This window comes from Equus asinus, chromosome 8 (genome assembly GCF_041296235.1).
Source record: "Equus asinus isolate D_3611 breed Donkey chromosome 8, EquAss-T2T_v2, whole genome shotgun sequence".
Taxonomy (NCBI): Eukaryota; Metazoa; Chordata; class Mammalia; order Perissodactyla; family Equidae; genus Equus; species Equus asinus.
This window is the reverse complement of record NC_091797.1, coordinates 13,262,234-13,280,907: the sequence shown is the minus strand read 5'-3', so window position 1 is coordinate 13,280,907 and position 18,674 is coordinate 13,262,234.

Below are 18,674 nucleotides of genomic sequence, written 5' to 3'. Positions count from 1 at the left end.
AGCTGTCTGTGCCCTGGAGAAGCCCCTCCAGTGAAGTCCACAGGTGGTCCTGAAGCCTGCCACACCCTTGCTCCTCCCTCGCACGTTCTCTGAGCCAGACCCCTGGATCCCACGATGGAAAAGAATCAGGGAGGTAATTTTTCTGGAGAAAAGCACTAGGTTAACAGAACTGATACGTCAAGCCACTAATGTCCTCTTTCCCCTTTATTTGAATAATCATTTTTATACTTCATAAAACTTTCCCATCTGTGTGTACGTTTCAAACACAGGAAGCAGCTCCCTCTTACTAAAATATTTTCTCTTCCTCAATATATATCCTTTCTAGTTTCCTCAGCCCTAAAAACCCCCCTTTCAAGTATATTTTCTCCACTGTTTCACATCTTCATGCATCTCAGAGAAATTAAGAAAAAGGTTCATTTCAGTAAATAAACCATGCTTTTAAAAATGTTCTCATCATTTCACACTCTAAAAAAGAAGGAGATGGTGAACATACATGGAAAAAAAAAAAGAGAACCATTCAGTCCCCTCCCAATTGCTCTGAACTCCCCTCTCCCCATTAGACAATACAAACGATTTTGATGTGCATTTCTCTGATGATTAATGATATTAAACACCTTTTTATGTACCTGTTGGCCATCTGTATGTCTTCTTTGGAAAAATATCTGTTGGGGTCCTCTGCCCATTTTTTAATTGGATTATTTGTTTTCTCGATATTGAGTTGTATGAGTTATTTATATATTTTGGGTACTAACTCCTTATTGGATATACGATTTGCAAATATCTTCTCCCATTCAGTAGGTTGCCTTATTGTTTTGTTGATTGTTTCCTTTGCTGTGCAAAACCTTTTTAGTTTGATATAGTCCCATTTATTTGCTTTTGCTTTTGTTGCCCTTGCCTAAGGAAACAGATCCAAAGAAATATTGCTAAGACCAATGTCAAAGAGTTTACCACGCATGTTTTCTTCTGGGAGTTTTATGGTTTTAGGTCTTTCATTTAAGTCTTTAATCCTTTTTTTTTTTTTTTGAGGAAGATTAGCCCTGAGCTAACTGCTGCCAATCCTCCTCTTTTTGCTGAGAAAGACTAGCCCTGAGCTAACATCCGTGCCCATCTTCCTCTACTTTATATGTGGGATGCCTAGCACAGCATGGCTTTCACCAAGTGGTGAAACCAAGCCATGTCTGCACCTAGAATCTGAACCGGCCAACCCTGGGCGGCCAAGAAGCGGAATGTGCAAACTTAACTGCTGTGCCACTGGGCCGGCCCCGTCTTTAATCCATTTTGAGTTTATTTTTGTATATATGATCCAGCATTACCATTTCTGGATATTTATTCAAAGAAAATGAAAACACTAATTTGAAAAGAATCTGCACCATTGTGTTCATTGCAGCATTATTTACAATAGACAAGATATGAAAGCAACCTAAGTGCCCACTGATGGACGAATGGATAAAGAAGACATGGTATATACATACAATGGAATATTACTCAGCCATAAAAAAGAATGGAATCCTCCCATTTGCAACACCATGGATGCATCTAGAGGGTATTATGCTAAGTGAAATAACCAGGGAAAGAAGAACACTGTATGATTTCACTTATATGTGGAATCTAAAAAGAAACAAAACAAATGAACAAACAAAAGAAAACAGAAACAGACTCACAGACACAGAGAGCAAATTGGTGGTTGCCAGAGAGGATGGGGAATGGCGGGAAGGTGTAGAGAAACAGGTGTGGGGGATAAGAGGTACAAACTTCCAGTCATGAAAGAAAGAAGTTGTGAGGATGTAATATACAGCATAGGGAAGACAGTCAGCAACATTGTAATAACTCTGTATGGTGACAGATGGTAACTAGTCTTATCAGGGGGATTGCTTTTTGATGTAAATAAATGTTGAATCGCTATGTTGTACACCTGAAACTAGTACAATCTTGTACGTCAACTATACTTCAATAAAAACAAACAAGCAAACAACACAAAAGAGTGCGTGCTTTAAACTCTCGGCAAGGCGCGGGCTGCTGCCAGCTTTCTGAGGAGCAGTCCTGCAGCGGGAGGAGGCAGCCAGCTCGCCCACAGGCTGGATGGGTGGGATTTCCCACAGACGGTCCAACACAGCCCAGGCAGGTGGCAGGAGAAGGCACCGTGCTTAGTCTCCAGCAGTATGAGGACAGATGGCTTCTTTGTCTCTTTACCTTTATGGAAACAAAAACAAGTCAACCAAAGAGTAAACAGCTCTTTATAAACCTAGCAGCGGTCCTATTCCTCTGTTCTATTCACTCTCAAACTATGCCGACTGGGGAACGGCTGAGAGTGGAGAAGGAAAGACTCTGCCCCGACCTTTTCATCTTTCTCCATAGCTCAGTGAAGTCTGGCTTTTCTTGCATTCTTTCAACTGAAACTATTTTTTTTCAAATTTCACCGGTAACTAGGGTGGCCAAACAGGGACACTTCCAAGAGGGAAAGGAGACACTACAAATAATTATACTAGGACAACACATATAAACCTGAACTGTTCGTATGAAGATCCTGCCATTTGATGAATCCAAACCCCTCTTGCCAGCATCTTTCTTGACCTTCCGCAGTGCCTGACGCGGCCACCATCCCTTCCTTTTTGAACTGTGGTTACCACCGATCTCCTTGACGCTATAACTCTCTCCTGTTCAAAGGCCATCTCAGACCTTCTTTGCTCGTGCCTCTTTCTTCCAGTGATTGGAAAAGTTCCCAGCCTATTGCGCGACTTTTCTGACTCTCTCTCTCTCCACCTCCTCAAAGAACTCCTTCTTTCCCATGACTTCAGCTCTCCCCCGTCATGCTTCCCAAGCACGTATCTTCATCCCTGATATATCTTTTGCAGCCTGGTCTCGTTAATCAAACTTACTTCTAGATATTTACCCTTGAATAGCCCAGAGTCACCTCAGATTCTACGAGGCACACCCTGACTCCAGGAGTCGCCATTCACGATGTATTCTTTACACAAATTGTGCTCCCAGGGTTTGTGCAATGAGGTGGGACCCAGCTACGGGCAATTCTAAAACAGCGATCACCATCCACAGATTATCTTCCCACCTCTCACTCTTTCTACCCCTGCCACAAACCAGCTCGTTCCGAGGCCTCCTTGTCTTTCAATGGCGCATCATTCATCCTGCTCCCCAGGCCCGAGATTCAGTGGCCTCTTAACTCTGTTCCTTTTCCAGTTATCATTTCTCCTATCCAATCTTGGACATAAGCCTATCAGTTCTTTCTTCATAAGATCCACTTGAATCACTCCCTTCCCTTTGATTTCTACTGCCTCTGTCATAATTTAGGTTCAGAGATGAAAGAATTCCAAAGCCAGATAGGTGGGTCTCAATGATGTCTCCTGCTCCAGAGAGAAGGAGGAAGGTGAAGACTTGGGAGGTCCCAAGGGCTTGGCCATAGGAGTTTCGTTGGCAATCTCTGAATGTGCTGCTTCAACACTGGGATGAGGGCTGAAGATGCATCGCAGGACCACGGTGCACCCTGGAATGCTGGGGTTCCCATGTGCTCCTCGACTGTCTGTTGCTATCACCTGGTCTTCAAGGTCCAGCTCAAAATCTCAGGCATGGCCCCATCAGCCGGGACTGATCTCTCTCGTCTGAGCTGTTGAGTATACACCAACTGTCATTGCTATGTGGCCATTTCCTTTGAATATGTTTGGTCTCTCCCAAATTATCCTGTGAGCTCATGGATGCAGGGGAGGGGATTGGTGCTGTGGCTAGGACCATGTCTTCATTTCTCCAGAATCCTCCACATTTCCTAACATAAGCCAGGTGGCCATCAATTACTGTTAAACAGAGCTGGCTACATAGTTTATGGGACCCAATGCAAAATGAAAAAGCGAGATAAAAGCCTTCCCTTTCTTCCAAAGTCTCTCTTAATCTGTCTTGATCTATTTTGTTGGTTTGGTTTTTTGTCTTTTTAAATTTTCTATTTCAATCATGTGGCCTTGGGCACAGGGGCCCTTGCGGGGTGAGTGCAGAGCCTCACAGGTGCAGGGTCTGCCCTGAGACTCAGTGCAGCCCTGTGCTGGGGTGGCGGGCGCAGCGGCACTGAGCCATGGTGGCTGCAGAGTATTAAGCCCCAAGCATGGCCCCGTCTGACCACAGAGGCCTGTGTCACTGCACGGGTGACACGCCCAGGATGCAGGCCCTGATGTTAAATGAGTAAAGGGATGTAGCGAAGCGTAGAGGCCACTCTTTCAGAAAGAAGGGGAAAAATAGCATCAAAGAGAGAGAAAGAGAAAGGGGCGTGTGGAGCAAAGGTGTTTCCCTGATTACACGGTGAGGGGCCTTGAGAGAAGGCTGCTGGGAAAGGCTGGTCTTGGAGCAGGTGTGAGGGCTGGGCGGGAGCACCGTTGAGGGGTCTAATCCTGGAGCGGAGGGGTCACATCTCTTGGCCAAGGCTGGAGAGCAGCAAGAATGAGAAGAGAAGCAAAATGTTCAGATCTAGGAGACTTCATCTCGGATATTGGATGGAAATCGGCAGAAGTACTGACTCAAGGAGATGCTGCTGGGCATCTTTATCTGTGGATTCAGGAATTATCAGAAACTATTATGTGCAAGATACTGAACTAGTTACTGTAGCGCCCACTGAAGTGACTTAGACCCTGTCACAGCGTCCTGAAAGAGCTTACAGTTACAGAGGAGACAAAACAAATATGTACATATATAAAATTTAGGCCAGGTGGTACAGCGGTTAAGTTTCACGCTCCACTTCAGTGGCCCGGGGTTCACTGGTTAGGATCCTGGGTGCGGACCTATGCACTGCTTGGCAAGCCATGCTGTGGCAGGTGTCCCACATATAAAGTAGAGGAAGATGGGCACAGATGTTAGCTAAGGGCCAGTTTTCCCCAGCAAAAAGAGGAGGATTGGCAGCAGATGTTAGCTCAGGGCTAATCTTCCTCAAAAAAAAAAAAAAAAATTTAGGCCAGAATGTAATAAGTAACCTGGAAAGCCCTTTTTCGCTCAACCAAGTTCCCTAGAAATATCCTCCTGCTAAAGATTCAGCAGTTAACTCTGCTTGAGGCTGAAGGAAAACACAAAAGAAAACAAACAGCCCGTTACAGTCCTGGCAAGAAAGATCACCTTGGGCTACTGCTTCATTTTCCTTTCAGAGAAGTCTCCCTATTCTTTCAGTGGCTACTTATGGAGGGCCTACTGTGTGCCAGCCTCTGTGTTATGTCACAAGTGGGCTGGAGTTTGCAAATAGCAGAGGGTAGGGAAGCAGGTCTTGAAATTTCAGGTGGCCGTAGGAGAATTTTTAGCTTTGGGTCTCCAAGAAAAGACTTCTTGGCTCCAAAAGTCCTGTTCTCCAGAAACTCAGCAGCCAGGGCAGAGCAGTTCTTCCCTCCGTGAGCGATGACCAGGCGGGTGGCAGAGTTGACTGTAAAAGAGCTCAGCGAACCCAGATCTCTGCAAAGCAGCCCAAGGGGACTCGGAAAGAATTCTTCAAGGTTGCCCCTTGACATGACCCCGGGGATCCTTAAGGAGAAAACAGCTCAGGGCATGCCACGAGGAGAGAGCCTGCATCTGCGTTGCCATCACTCAGCGATGGTTGGGAAACGGGTCAGGGCAGAGTGGGCAGACTATGTGCAGAAAGGAGCAAACACATTCTCTGGCACTCCACGGAGCCCCGAGGGGCGTCCTGTGGGAGCTCGCACACTGAGACTCCTGAGGGGAGTGGTGGATTTTGAGCAAGGCTCTATTTTAAGCAGGACCAGCAACATCATTTGCTGGGCCAGTGCAAAATGAAAAAGAGAGGAACTTTGCTCAAAAATTAAGAATTTCCAGACAACAGCCACAGAGCATTAAAACAAGCGTGGGCCTTTCTGAGGGCAGGGTCCCATGCGGCAGTGTGGGTTGCACACCCAGGAAGCCAGCCATCTTCCAGATGTGGAGTTTGGGTGAAAGGACAGCTCAGACTGGCGTCCCGGCTCACTTAGAATGAAGGCAGGCCCCCACCGTCAGCGCACTGTGCCCCAAAGAGAACTGTGCAGGGTATACTCTTAAATTATCTCACATTCTGCAAAGGGAAAATGGAATGACTCTTTCACATTGTTGTTTTGAACCAGTAATGCACACACGTATAAACATGCATGCGCCCAGACACGTCATTTGGGTCAAATCCACATGACCTGACCTACAGTCTTCATTCTCAGAGCTGCCTAGAGGCACTGAGATATCAAATCAGAAATCAAGTGGAAACAATCTTCATTCCGCAGCCTTTCCTGGCACTTGCTGCATGTCAGGCGCTGTCCTAGGAGCTTACAACATACCAATGGACACAAGAGCCCCTGCAGTCACGGGACTCACATCCTACCAGGGGAGACAGACAATGAACATAACACGTAAATATGTAATGTAAAATCAGATCGCAATATGTGCAGTGAAGACAAACGGGGGTAGAGCGTGATGATGTGTGTAGGAGTGTGCACACACTATTTAGATAGGGTCAGTGAAGGCCTCCTGAGAGGGCTACATTTGTGTAGAAAGGGACTGAAATGAGGAGTGAGTCCTGTGAATCGTGAGGAGAAGAGCCTACCAGGCAGAGGGGACAACTCGTGCAAAGGCCCTGGGGCAGGGTATGCTTAGAAGGTCCAGGGACCAGGAGGAGCCCAATGAACACAGTGCTGTGAGTATTAGTAAACAAGATTAGAGAGGTCAGCCAGGCCAGGTCACTGTCATCTTTGCAGGCCAAAATAAGGATTTTAGACTTTAAGAGACACTGACCTCAGTTTTGAAAAATGAGGAGTCATCCAGCAAATAAGGAGGAAGAAATGTTCCAGGCCCAGGAAACAATACATGCAGTGGTGCAGGGGAGGGGCTGGTCTCATGTCTTTGGGAGAGTTTCTGAGAGTTGATATTGGTGGAGTCAAGGGCTAGGAGAGGGGAGCCTGTGAGGGAGGTCAGGGCCAGGCCACTGTGTGCAAGCTCCACGCTCCCCAGACTGGGCCAGCACCCCCTGCAGTGTGGCCACCAGTCTTCTCCTGGGCAAGAGTGAGCCGGGTGTGCCAGTCTGTTCTGACAGGAGAGGTCGGATCCACCCTCACTAAGAAAGAGCACAGGCAGTGCAGGCCCCGGGTGATCTCTTCGAGGGCCCTAGGTTCTCTTTCCTGAGCTCAGAAGCAAAGGCCCAGCAAGCTGCTGCTCCCTGAGATGCAAGGACTTACCCAGCAGGGCAAGGCCTGTGTCCTGGGAGTGGGGAGGCTGAAGGAAGAGAAAAAGGCTCCCATGCAAACGAGTGGTTTGGGTCAGGAAGTACGAACACAAGGGAGAAGAGGCCACAAAGAGCCAGGCTCCTTGCCAGGAGCAAGGCTGGGACCCACGGCTCTGACGAACACCCCTGTCTTCTCTCTAAGGGGCCTGTTCCCACCGGCCCGAGGCAGCCTGCTCTCTGCCGAAGTGTGCCGTCACTGCTTTCACATCAGCACTCCGTGAACAACCTAGGCCAGGCGTCCTAGAGACATCTCCCAAGTAGGGGACAGGGAACTCTTTGTCCTGAACCAAGGTGGCAGAATTGTGCAACAGCAGAGGCTGGTCTTCACTGAGTCCCACGTCCCCCTGTGGGTGCTGGCTGCCCAGGCTCTCTGTGCCGCTGCCATGTGGTATCTGAAGGCTTCTGCTTCAGGCCCCTTGGCGCTCGTTTCTAAAGGCCAGATTAGAGGGCTGTGGGGACAGGCAGAAGCCTTGCTTCTGAGAGTGGAGACCAGAACCTGCGCCTGGGTTCTCTTTGCCTGCAAAGAAAGAAAGTGATTTCCGGAGGGTATTTGATCTGCCTGAAGACAGTTTCTGCAGTGACCAGCAACAGAGAGGTGGGACGGACTAGAGCTCATCTATCCAATAGTGGGAATTATATGCCCACTCATTTCTTTGACCAAAATTTATGGAGTGCCTCCCATATGCCAGTCATTGTTCAAGGTGCCTCAATCATAGCTGGAATACATCCTGTTGTTTCATATTCCAACATATTTGGAGTAAGAACAGAATCAAAGGACATTGGGAGAGGTCTGTCTCCTCTCTTGGTTAATCTTAGTAATGAGTCATTACAGAACATTCTGGAGCAACGGGAGGGGCTGGTAGCCTGCCTAGATCATCCAGGTAGCTCAGGATGTGTCGGTCATTTCTGATTGGCTGGTCAACTTGGGGCTCAGACTAGGAGGGAACAGGTAAGTAATCGGTATCCCAAAAGGTGGGTAAGCTTTGAAATATGAAGAGAATTAATCCAGTAATCAACCAATTTCTTCTCTTCCTGATTAGGTTCCTAGGGCTGTCGCAACAAAGCACAACAAACTATGTGACTTGAAACAACAGAAATTGGTTCCCTCATAGTTCTGGAGGCTGGAAATCTGAAACTGAGGTATCAGCAGGGCCACGATCCCTCCAAAGGCTCTAGGGAAGAATTCTTCCTTGCCTCTTCTAATTTCTGGTGGTTAGCAGCAACACTTGGCATTCCTTGGCTTGCGGCAGATAACTCCAATCTCTGCCTCCATCTTCACATGACTGTGTTCCCTGCTTGTCTCCAAATCTGTCTTATAAGGTCACCAATCATTGGATTTAGGACCCACCTTAGTCCAATATGACCTTACCTTCACTTAATTACATCTGCAAAGACTTATTTCCAAAACAAAGTCATGTTTACAGGTAGTGAAGGTTAGGGCTTCCACTTAGGGGACACAATTCAACCCACAACACTGATTACATCAATGGTGTGCCAAGAATCTGGTGCAGGGGGCAATCCACCCAGACGTAAGCAGTAAAAGATGCATTGTCTGTAGAGAGTTTGAAAGCAATAATAAAACCAACTAAAAGTCAGCCTTTTTCTTTTTCTTCACCCCAGGCTCCGGGAGGAGGTGACAGCCCGCTGCTGCCCCACGCAGCCTGGACGGGAGCAGAAGGCAGGTGCCAGTGCCTGGCGAAGTCTCTTGCTCAGTCTGAGAGCTCGTTCAGGTGCAGACTTTCTGCTCTGCCCCAGGCTGAGGTTTAGGAAGGCATAGAGACCGTCGGCAGATGTTTTCTTTTTTTTCCATCTTTTCTTTTTTTATTGAGTTCATAACAGTTGACATCATTGTGAGATTTCAGTGGTACATTATTTCTTGTCTGTCAGCACATAAGTGCTCCCCTTCACGCCCTGTGCCCACCCACCACCCACCTTCCCCTGGTGACCACTGAACTGTTTTCTTTGTCCATGTGTTTGTTTATATTCCACGTGTGAGTGAAGTCATCTGGTGTTTGTCTTTCTCAAGTAAAACCAACTAAAAGTCAGTCTTTATTATCGCCATGCTCCCAGAATTCTAAATAGTATCAGTAGTAAAAGACTCCTCCTAGCGGGGGACCGCTCCTACTACAATCCTGCTCCTCCCACCAGGACAGTGCTGAAGGAGTTGGTATATCACTTGTATTTCTTCACCATTTCTTAGGGCTGCTATAACAAAGTACCACAAACCGGGTGCTTAAACCACAGAAATTAAGTTTCTCCCAGTTCTGGAGGCAAGAAGTTCAAGACCAGGTGCCAGCAGGGTTGGTTTCTTCAGAGGCCTCTCTCCTTGGCTTGTAGACAGCTTTCTCCCGGTGTCTTCATATGGTCTTCCTTCCATACCTGTCTGTGTTCAAATGTCCTATTCTTAGAAGGACACCAATCACGTCGGATTAGGACCCACCCTAATGACCTCATTTTAACTTAGTTACCTCTTTAAAGACCCTCTCTCCAAATACAGTCACATTCTGAGCTACTGGGGGTTAGAACATCAATGTGTGAATTTTGGGGCATCCATAACACCACTGAATCCATCTATTAAATTGTTGGCCATGTGTATATCTTCTTTGGAGAATTGCGTATTCAAGTTCGTTGCCCATTTTTAAAGCCGAGTTATTTGTTTTTCTGTTGTAGAGTTGTAGGTCTTTATATATTCTGGATATATGCATCTAGATATGTGATATGAAAATATTCTCTCCTGTTCCATAGGTTGCCTTTTCACTCTATTGATTGTTCCCTTTGATGTACAGAACTTTTTAAGTTTGGTATAGTCCCATTTATCTATTTTTGCTTTTGTTGGCTGTGCTTTTGGCGTCATATCCAAGAAGTCATTGCCAAATCCAATGTCATAAAGGTTTTCCCCCTTTCCCCTCTGTTTTCTTCTAGGAGTTTTATAGCTTTAGGTCTTTGATCTATTTTGCATTGATTTTTTTTACATGGTATAAGTAAGGGTCCAGCTTCATTCTTTTGCATGTGAATATCCAGTTTTCCCAGCACATTTGCTAAAAGGACTGTTTTTTTCTCCCTTAAATGGTCTTGGCACCCTTGCCAAAAATCCTTTGACCATGTAAGTGAGGGTTTATTTCTGGGCTCTCTGTTCTACTGCATTGGTCTATATGTGTCTTGATGTCAGTACCACACTGATTTGATTACAGTTGCTTTGTAATAAATTTTGAAATAATGAAATATGAGACCTCCAACATTGTTCCTTTTTTCAGGATTGTTTTGGCTATTCAGGGTCCCTTGAGATTTCACGTGAATTTTAGGATGGGTTTTTCTATTTTTGCAAAATACGTCATTGAGGTTTTGATATAGGAATTGTGCTATATTTGTAGATCGCTTTGGCTACTATTGACATATTAACGATGTTAAGTCTTTCCAATTCATGTACATAGGATGTCTCTCCAAATTTGCTGTCTTTTATGAATAGTTTTTCATATCCTTTGGCTTTTCAAGGCAGCCTTAATACCTTTAATTTTCAATGTCTATGAACTTTTTATATATTAAGGACAGTAATCTTTTGTCATATTATGGCAAATATTTCCCCCAGCTAGTTATTCATCTTTCCATTTTCTTGATGAAGTTTTGATATGTATTAACTCAAGCTAAACTTTACAGTAGTCTTTTTTTTTCATTTAGGGTAATTTTTTTTGAGGTATAATTGACATACAACATCATATTAGTTTCAGATGTTCAACATAACGCATTTAGGATAATTTTTAAAAACCACTCAGCTAGAATACCAGCTAGCATGCATTGAGCGCTAACTATTCTATCAGCACCGTCTAAAGTGCTTGACACATACCAGCTCCTTCATCCTCACAACAGCTCTATGAAGTTGGTACTATTACTATCATCCCCACTTTACATAGGAGGAAGCTGAGGCACAGAGAGGTTAGGTAACTTGTCCAAAGTCACACAGTCAAAGCCAAGCAGCAGAGGTCAGAGACCTGGGTCCTTGACCACTGTGCTCTGTTGCCTCCCTTCTTTGCTCATGTCTTTTTCTCTCTACTCGCATGCATTCCAACTTCTTGTGAATTTGTCAGGGGAAGTGAGGAAGGAGCAGAGAAGCTTTGGAAGCTCAAGTCAGGACCCTTGTCAACGAGGGGACACGGGATCCTGTGGCAGCGAGCTGAGATCAGCTCCAGGTCCCAGATCTGGATGACGAGACAAGGGTGAGGAATTTTGTCCCTAGGGGGGAGAACCGAGCCTGCCCTGAGAACAAGAGCCCCTTTCAGCTCGGTGACAGAGAGGGGAACACAGGGAGGAAATAAGAACCTTAATCAAGAACAGGATTTAAAATTTTATGCGGAGCTGTTTCAGTAAATGTCAGGTCAATGACTTCTTAAGCTGGGTGTGCTGTTCACAAACACTGATTTATGGTGAGTGACGCTGATGCTAGACCTTCACCTCACTGACAGTAACTTCCTCTTACCAGGGGCTTGTTTGACCAGAAAAGAAGAGGGGAGAATCTTCTCTAGTTTGGTTTTTGTTCTTTTTTTTTAAAGCTTAGCAGCGTGCTAACCCCATCCCTTCTCCACCCACCCACACATGCACCCTAGGCTCTCGTGAACAAACTTAGAACAAACGTCCTTTATTTGGGGCACATACTCAAAAGGGGGAGCAAGCAGTTAAAGATTCTGAGGCCTATTCTGATGACCACAGGGACATCAAAGCAAACCTAGCTCCTTATCTCATAACTTGATTTTCCAGAGAGAATCTTTTTCTACATAGGCCTTTAATTTTGAGCAAGGAGCTCCTCTCCGTTTGATTGTGTAAGTGGTGTTCCATGGCCCTTTGCTTCATACCAAGCCCCTGAAGCACTTCAGTGTGTTCCCAGGGGCCGACTCATGCTTGCTCACAAAGTCCGTCACCTCCCATACTTGTCAGACCTGGGCAACCAGACTGTGGGGCCCAATTAGGAATACGATACCTGGTAAGGGGCAGCAATGCCTATGGGGGTTGACACTCCTGAGGTGGTAGAGCTAATCCACCATCAGCTGCCAAATGGGTGGGAATATCCTCTGCCTTCCGTGTTTTGTTTTTTTAAAGGAATAGTAAAGAGTGACACTGGTGCCCCACTGTTCTAAAGGGCTTTGAGGAAACAGCTTTCTGTGCTCTCCATAGAACTCAGACATGAAACTAGGAGAGCTGGACTGGAAAAAATCTGAGTCATAAGCCCTACATGTGACTCTTGGTTTATACTCATCGAAGGAAGGGTTGTTGGGGCAGGAACTGTCTTGGTGACCCTGCTTTTCCAGTTCAACAGTCCCTGGCGTTGAGTGGATGCTCAGTACATATTTGCTGGCTGCCAGGTGCAGACTACCATACGTTGTCAACAATCTCTCAGTAACGGGGCAGTGAGGACCTTGGTCACTTTCCAGCGGCCCCAGAGACTGCGAGTCATTTCTCTAGGCAGGGCAGGTGTTCTAATGTGCCACCTATAATGGGACACTCCAAAAGCCAGTCTAAGAAAAAAGATTTCCTCAATGGTGCCTGAAACTCCAGGAATAGAGTTTTTTCTGTTTGTGTTATCGTCACTAACTTCTTTGAAAATGCCTAGAGAAGGGGAACCCATGTTGGGCCCTTGAGCCCTTCAAGAGAATGAGTAGATCATGTGAAAACTTTCTTCACAAGAGAGACCGTTAGCAGGAGGGGGAAGCTGGCCAGTTAGGAGGACTAGACTCATCCCCCTCCAATATTTGCAAGCATGTGGCCTCGATGGTTCTGCCAGACTTTCCTAACCAACCTTCTACACTGGCTTGAAAGAAAGGAACTACTCACTCCCCTTCTCTCTGGAAACAGGCCTCAGTCTTGTTAGTCCACAAGCCTATTTCTTAGGAGCCACCATCCCCACCTCCTCACCCAGGCTCTAAACAAAAAAAGTTTATCCCTCGCTAAACAGCCATAATAATGTTATTATGGCTGTTTCTTTTCTCTTTATAAGAATGATAGAGGTATCTTCTAGTAAAAATTCCCATGGTGTTCGTGAGACTTGCATTTGAGACCAGCGGAGGCCCTGGTTGAAGGCAGAGGCGAGACTGACATTTATGGAGCATCTGCTGGGTGCCAGACACCTGGCCAGATGCATGCTTCCTGCTGGAAATGACTGGTAGGCAAGCGTTGTCATTTCCACGTGTACTGAGAACAAAGCTGCGGCTCTGAGAGAAACAAAGGACATTCCCAGGGTCACGAAGCTGGGTTGAATTCCAGAAACCCAGTTGTCTTCTCTAGCAAGGAAGATTGCCCATTCCCATGGGGCAGGGGACAAATCGTACTTTCCTTTATATCCCTACTGGACTTTGCACAGGAACTTGGTGTCTTTCCTCGAGAATGCATGTTTTTGAAACCTGCTCAAAATAAGCTTAAAAAAAAAATGTAAATTTACTAGGTACCCCCTGGGACCTGAAGAAGGTTGAAGGACCAGGGCCTCAGCAGCAGGAGCCTTGTGCCTGTCTCCCTGATGCCCCACCGAGGAGGGGGCTCAGTAACCTGCCCCTCTAAAATTCTCAAGAGAGGGAACGTCATTGGCTTCTGGCCAGCCAATGGATTGCCACCTCTCCAGTCCGGTGTCTGCCTCTAGTCCAATCAGCTGTGACCAAGAGTCACGCAGTAAACACGTGGTTCCTGGGGGCTTATTCTGTGGATGGATGGGACAGTTCCCTAAAAAAATAGTCCTGTGCTGGGCGGTCAACCTAAAGGTGTCTATTGTACTTTGGCCTAACTCAGTAAAGGTTTCCTGCCTGGTTGCTTTTTGTCCTGAGCAAACACTTTGAAAACCTTGGCCAAATCCTCATTCTGTTTTCATTTGATCCCTAGGCAGGGGTTCGTATGTGACCCAGAAAAATATGCGGCATTTCTATATGCCAGTTGTCCCCTTGTTTACAACCACTGGCGCAAATCAAGAAAGTAGAAATGGACTATTTATTCGCAAATGCTTGCTTTCAAGGGGACAGAGGAAACGGGCAAACATCTGTGGCTGGGGCTATTGTGTGCGCTGCTGGAAGACTCCCAAGGCCCGTTATTAAATGGGTGGGCAGCAACAAGTAGGAGCTTTGTTTTTTCCCTCGAGGAAGTTATTTTCTCTGTTTTGCAAGTTTGTTGAATTTCTTTTGTCTCTGGGGTCAATATCCTGGATGCCTGAAACTCTCTTTCCCTTCAGAGTGCCCTCATTTTGCATTTTACGGAACTCTAGAGCTGACCAAAAGCTGATTTGATAAATTACATCGCTTGCAAATTAGCTCCTTGACTGGGAAGGCGGCCGGGACATGGACTGGTCTTATACCGCCACCGTGAGGCGGCTGCTGGTATTCCAAGGCGCTTTTGGTTAAAACGATTTATGACATTTGTAAAGTTTTAGAAAGGAAAGTGAGCAAGTTTAAAAAAAAATCATAATGGAACAATGCACCTCCTAAAAAATTACCTTCTGCAGGGCTTAAGGGAATAGACGACATTTCCAGGTGTGGCCAAGTTAGGTAGGTGAGGCTTCGAGACCTGCCTCAACCTACAGCTTTTAGAGTCTTTCCACCAGACATATATGTTTCCTAAGCCGCAAACGTGAAAAAGGGATGATAGTATCCATGTCACCGGGCTTTGTGTTAACTAAACGGCATCGCTGTGTCAGTCTTTAGCGCTTGGAGAGCCCTCCCTGAATGACTGCTATTATCACCTGAAACTGGCCTTGCATGAGAGCGTTAGGGGAGCCTTCTGCAGGGAGAGGTAGAGAAAGGCGAGGTGAGGGGCATCAGTAACCCAAAGAAAACCAAATATTCAACATATGGCCTGGAGCGGATGTTCAACAAACCCTTGAAGGGTTCAGGAAAAGGGGAGACAGGGAAAGAGTGACGTCACTGGAGATAGCTCTAACTGCCAAAATGAGGACGGGGGACATTCTTTTCTACTGCTCATTCTGGAGTTGGAGAATCATAACAATCTAGAATGCTCATGTGGTAAGGATTCTAGAAATGTACTCCAATTTTTTTCTTCAAATGGGGAAACTGAGTGGTTGAATCACTTTTCAAGTTAAAATGTGAATTGGTAGCAGACTGAGGTTAGAACCCAAGAATTTTGACAAATAATCCAGTGCCCTTTCTATAACACTAAAATATTGCTCAATATTGGCTAATTCAGGACTGCCCTAGATTTAAAAAAAAAAAAAAAAAAAGGACTTTGGCGAATTATTTAGCCTGACTATGCTCTAGCTTCCATACCTGCAAAACAGCGATAATAGGGATATCCTGCTTCAGAGGGCTGTAGTCAAGATCAGATGAGATGCCACATAGGAAGCGTTTAGAGCTGAGCCATAAACGTTGACTAGTGTGATCATCTGACAACAGGGTTCACATCTCACAACTAAACTGTCTCCTAGATGTGACCAAAGGGCTTTGCCATCTCTAAAACCCTTGGCTTCCTAACTCTGTGTCTCCATGATCATAAGCTCTTTAATGGCAAGAACATTTGTTACCTTTTTATATCTCCTGGCACCTGGCACCATTACCTTTTTTAAAAATTAAACTTATTATTTTGAGATAATTAGAGATTCAAATGCAGTTGGAAGAGATAATAGAGAGATACTATGTACCTTTACCCAATTCTTTCCAGTGGAAACAGTTTGCAGAACGATAGTGCGATGTCACAACCTAAATATTGGCATTCATGCAGCTGACTGATCTTATTCAGATTCCCCCCTTTGACTAGAGCCGGTTTGTGTGTGTGCGTTTAGCCCTATCCAGTTTTATCACCTGTGCAGACTCATGTATCCCTCGTCACAGTCTAGATACAGAACAGGTCGATGGTCCACAAAGGTCCCTTGTACGGTTCTTTTATAACCACACCCCCTTCTCTCCTGCGCTCTCTCCTCCCCCATCCCTAAACTCTGACAACCGCTAATCAATATTGGGCTTTTGTCACTCAGCATAATTCACTGGAGAGTCATCCGGATTGTTGCTTGTATCGATAGTTTGTTCCTTGTTACTGCTGAGCAGTATTTGATGATACAGATGTACCACGGTTGGTTTAACCTTCACCCCTTGAAGGACATCTGGGTTGTTTGGCTACTAGGAATAAAGCTGCTGGGAACATTTGTGTATAGGTTTTTGTGTAAATATACATTTCATTTCTCTAGGATAAACGCCCCAGAGTGCAACTGCTGGGTTGAATGACAATTATATATTTTGTTTTATAAGCAACTGCTGATCTGTTTTCCAGAGTGGCCGCGCCGTTTTACATGCCCCCAGCAATGTATTAGTGACCCAGTTTCTCAGCACCCTAGCCAGCATTTAGTATTATCACTACTTTTTATTTTAGCTTTTCTAAGACGTTTGTGGTAATATCTCATTGTAGTTTTCATTTGCAGATTCCTAATGGCTAATGTACTTTTTTTTTTGCCATGTGCCTCTTTCTTCTTTGGTGAAATTTCTTTGCCCATTTTATAAGCACTTGGATTATTTGTTTTTCACTGTTGAGTTTTGAGAGTTCCTTACCATATTTTAGATATAAGGCCTTAAGTCATTTTACTTTTAAAGTAAAACATCAACATTGGATTGTTAGTGGCATAACAGGCATAGTGGTAAATTACATGACAACAATATGACAAAGAATGGGGGATGGAAAATGACAGTATGCTGTTGTATGGTCCTTAACGTTACATGTGAACTGATGTCGTGTTAATCCATGCTAAACTTTGCTAAGTTAGAGATGCATATTGTAACCATTTAAAAAATACAGAAAGAAGAACTATTTAAAAAAAATCTAAAGACATATAACTAAGTCAATAGAGGAGATAAAATGGAATACCAAAAGATGGCAAGAAAGGAGAATTAAAGGAACTCGGGACAGCTACAATAAACAGAAGACAAAAAGATGGTTCACTTCAACCCAACCATATCAATTATTATAGTAAATGTTAATGGACTACGTACTTCAATTAAAAAGGATTGGAAAAAATAAGACTCAATTATTGAGCCATTTACAAGGGAGACACTTTAAATATAAAATCACAGATTGGTTGTAAGTAAAATGATAGAAAACATTTATTATGCAAGCACGAGTCATAAGAAAGTTGGTGTGGCTATATTAATATCAGACAAAGTAAACTTCAAGACAAGGAGTATTACCAGAGAAAAAAAGGGACACTTTATGATGATATAAGGGTCAGTTCATTAAGAAGACATAATCCCATATCAGTCAAAGTGTAGAGGCATAAACTGACAAAGCTAAATGGAGAAATAGACAAATCCACAATCATATTCCGAGATGTCAACCCTCCACTCTCCATAACTGATGGTAAAGTAGACAACCAGAAGCAGGAAGAAACAGAAGATTTGAACATTGTAAAAAATTCAGCCTAGTGAAGAACCCCATACCCTGCACATGTCAAATACGCTTTCTTTCCAAGTGCACATGGAATATTCATCAATAAAGACCATATGTTGAGTTATAAAACAAGTCTAAAATTTGAAGCATTGAATCATACAGAATATTCTATGACTAAAATGAAATTATGTTAGGGGGCCGGCCCCGTGGTCAAATGGTTAAGTTCGCACGCTCCACTGCAGCGGCACAGGGTTCGGATCCTGGGCGCAGACATGGCACCACTCGTCAGGCCATGTTGAGGCAGTGTCCCATATGCCACAACTAGAAGGACCTGCAACTAAGATATACAACTATGTACCAGGGGGGATTTGGGGAGATGAAGCAGAAAAAAAAAAAAAGAAAAAAAAGAGAAATTATGTTAGACTTCAGTACTAAAGATGTCTAGAAAATTCCCAAAGGTTTTGAAATGAAGTAAAACATTACTAAATAACTATGGGTCAAAGAAGAAATCACAAGAGATTAGAAAATACTTATAACCAAACAACAATGAAAACACAAGAAAATATGTGAATGTAGCTAAAATAGCAATAAAAGTGAAATCCAGGCACCGGCCCATGGCCTAGTGGTTAAGTTTGGCATGCTCCACTTCAGTGACCTGCGTTCAGTTCCCAGGCACGGACCTATAATCACTCATCAGGGGCCATGCTGTGGCAGAGATCTGCACACAAAATAGAGGGAGATTGGCACAGGTGTTAGCTCAGGGCAAATCTTCCTCAGCAAAAAAGAAAAAAGAAAAGTGAAATCCATACCTTTAACTGCTCATGTTGGAACACAAGACTATTTCTATTTTAAAATGAGAATAGAAATAAAATAGATTTCATCACCGAGTTTCATTTGACGGTAACTTTGTTCAGAACGTGTAGGGAAATAAAAAGACAACTACATAAAAGACCACTAGAGGGCACTCTTATCTATCTCCGGAGGAAAAGGCTTTTATTGTGGAAAACTGAAACATTAGCTCTGGATCAGACCTGAGATAGCATTGAGATTTTATCCCTTTATTTTACCAATGAGACAGTTGGGATCCAGAGGG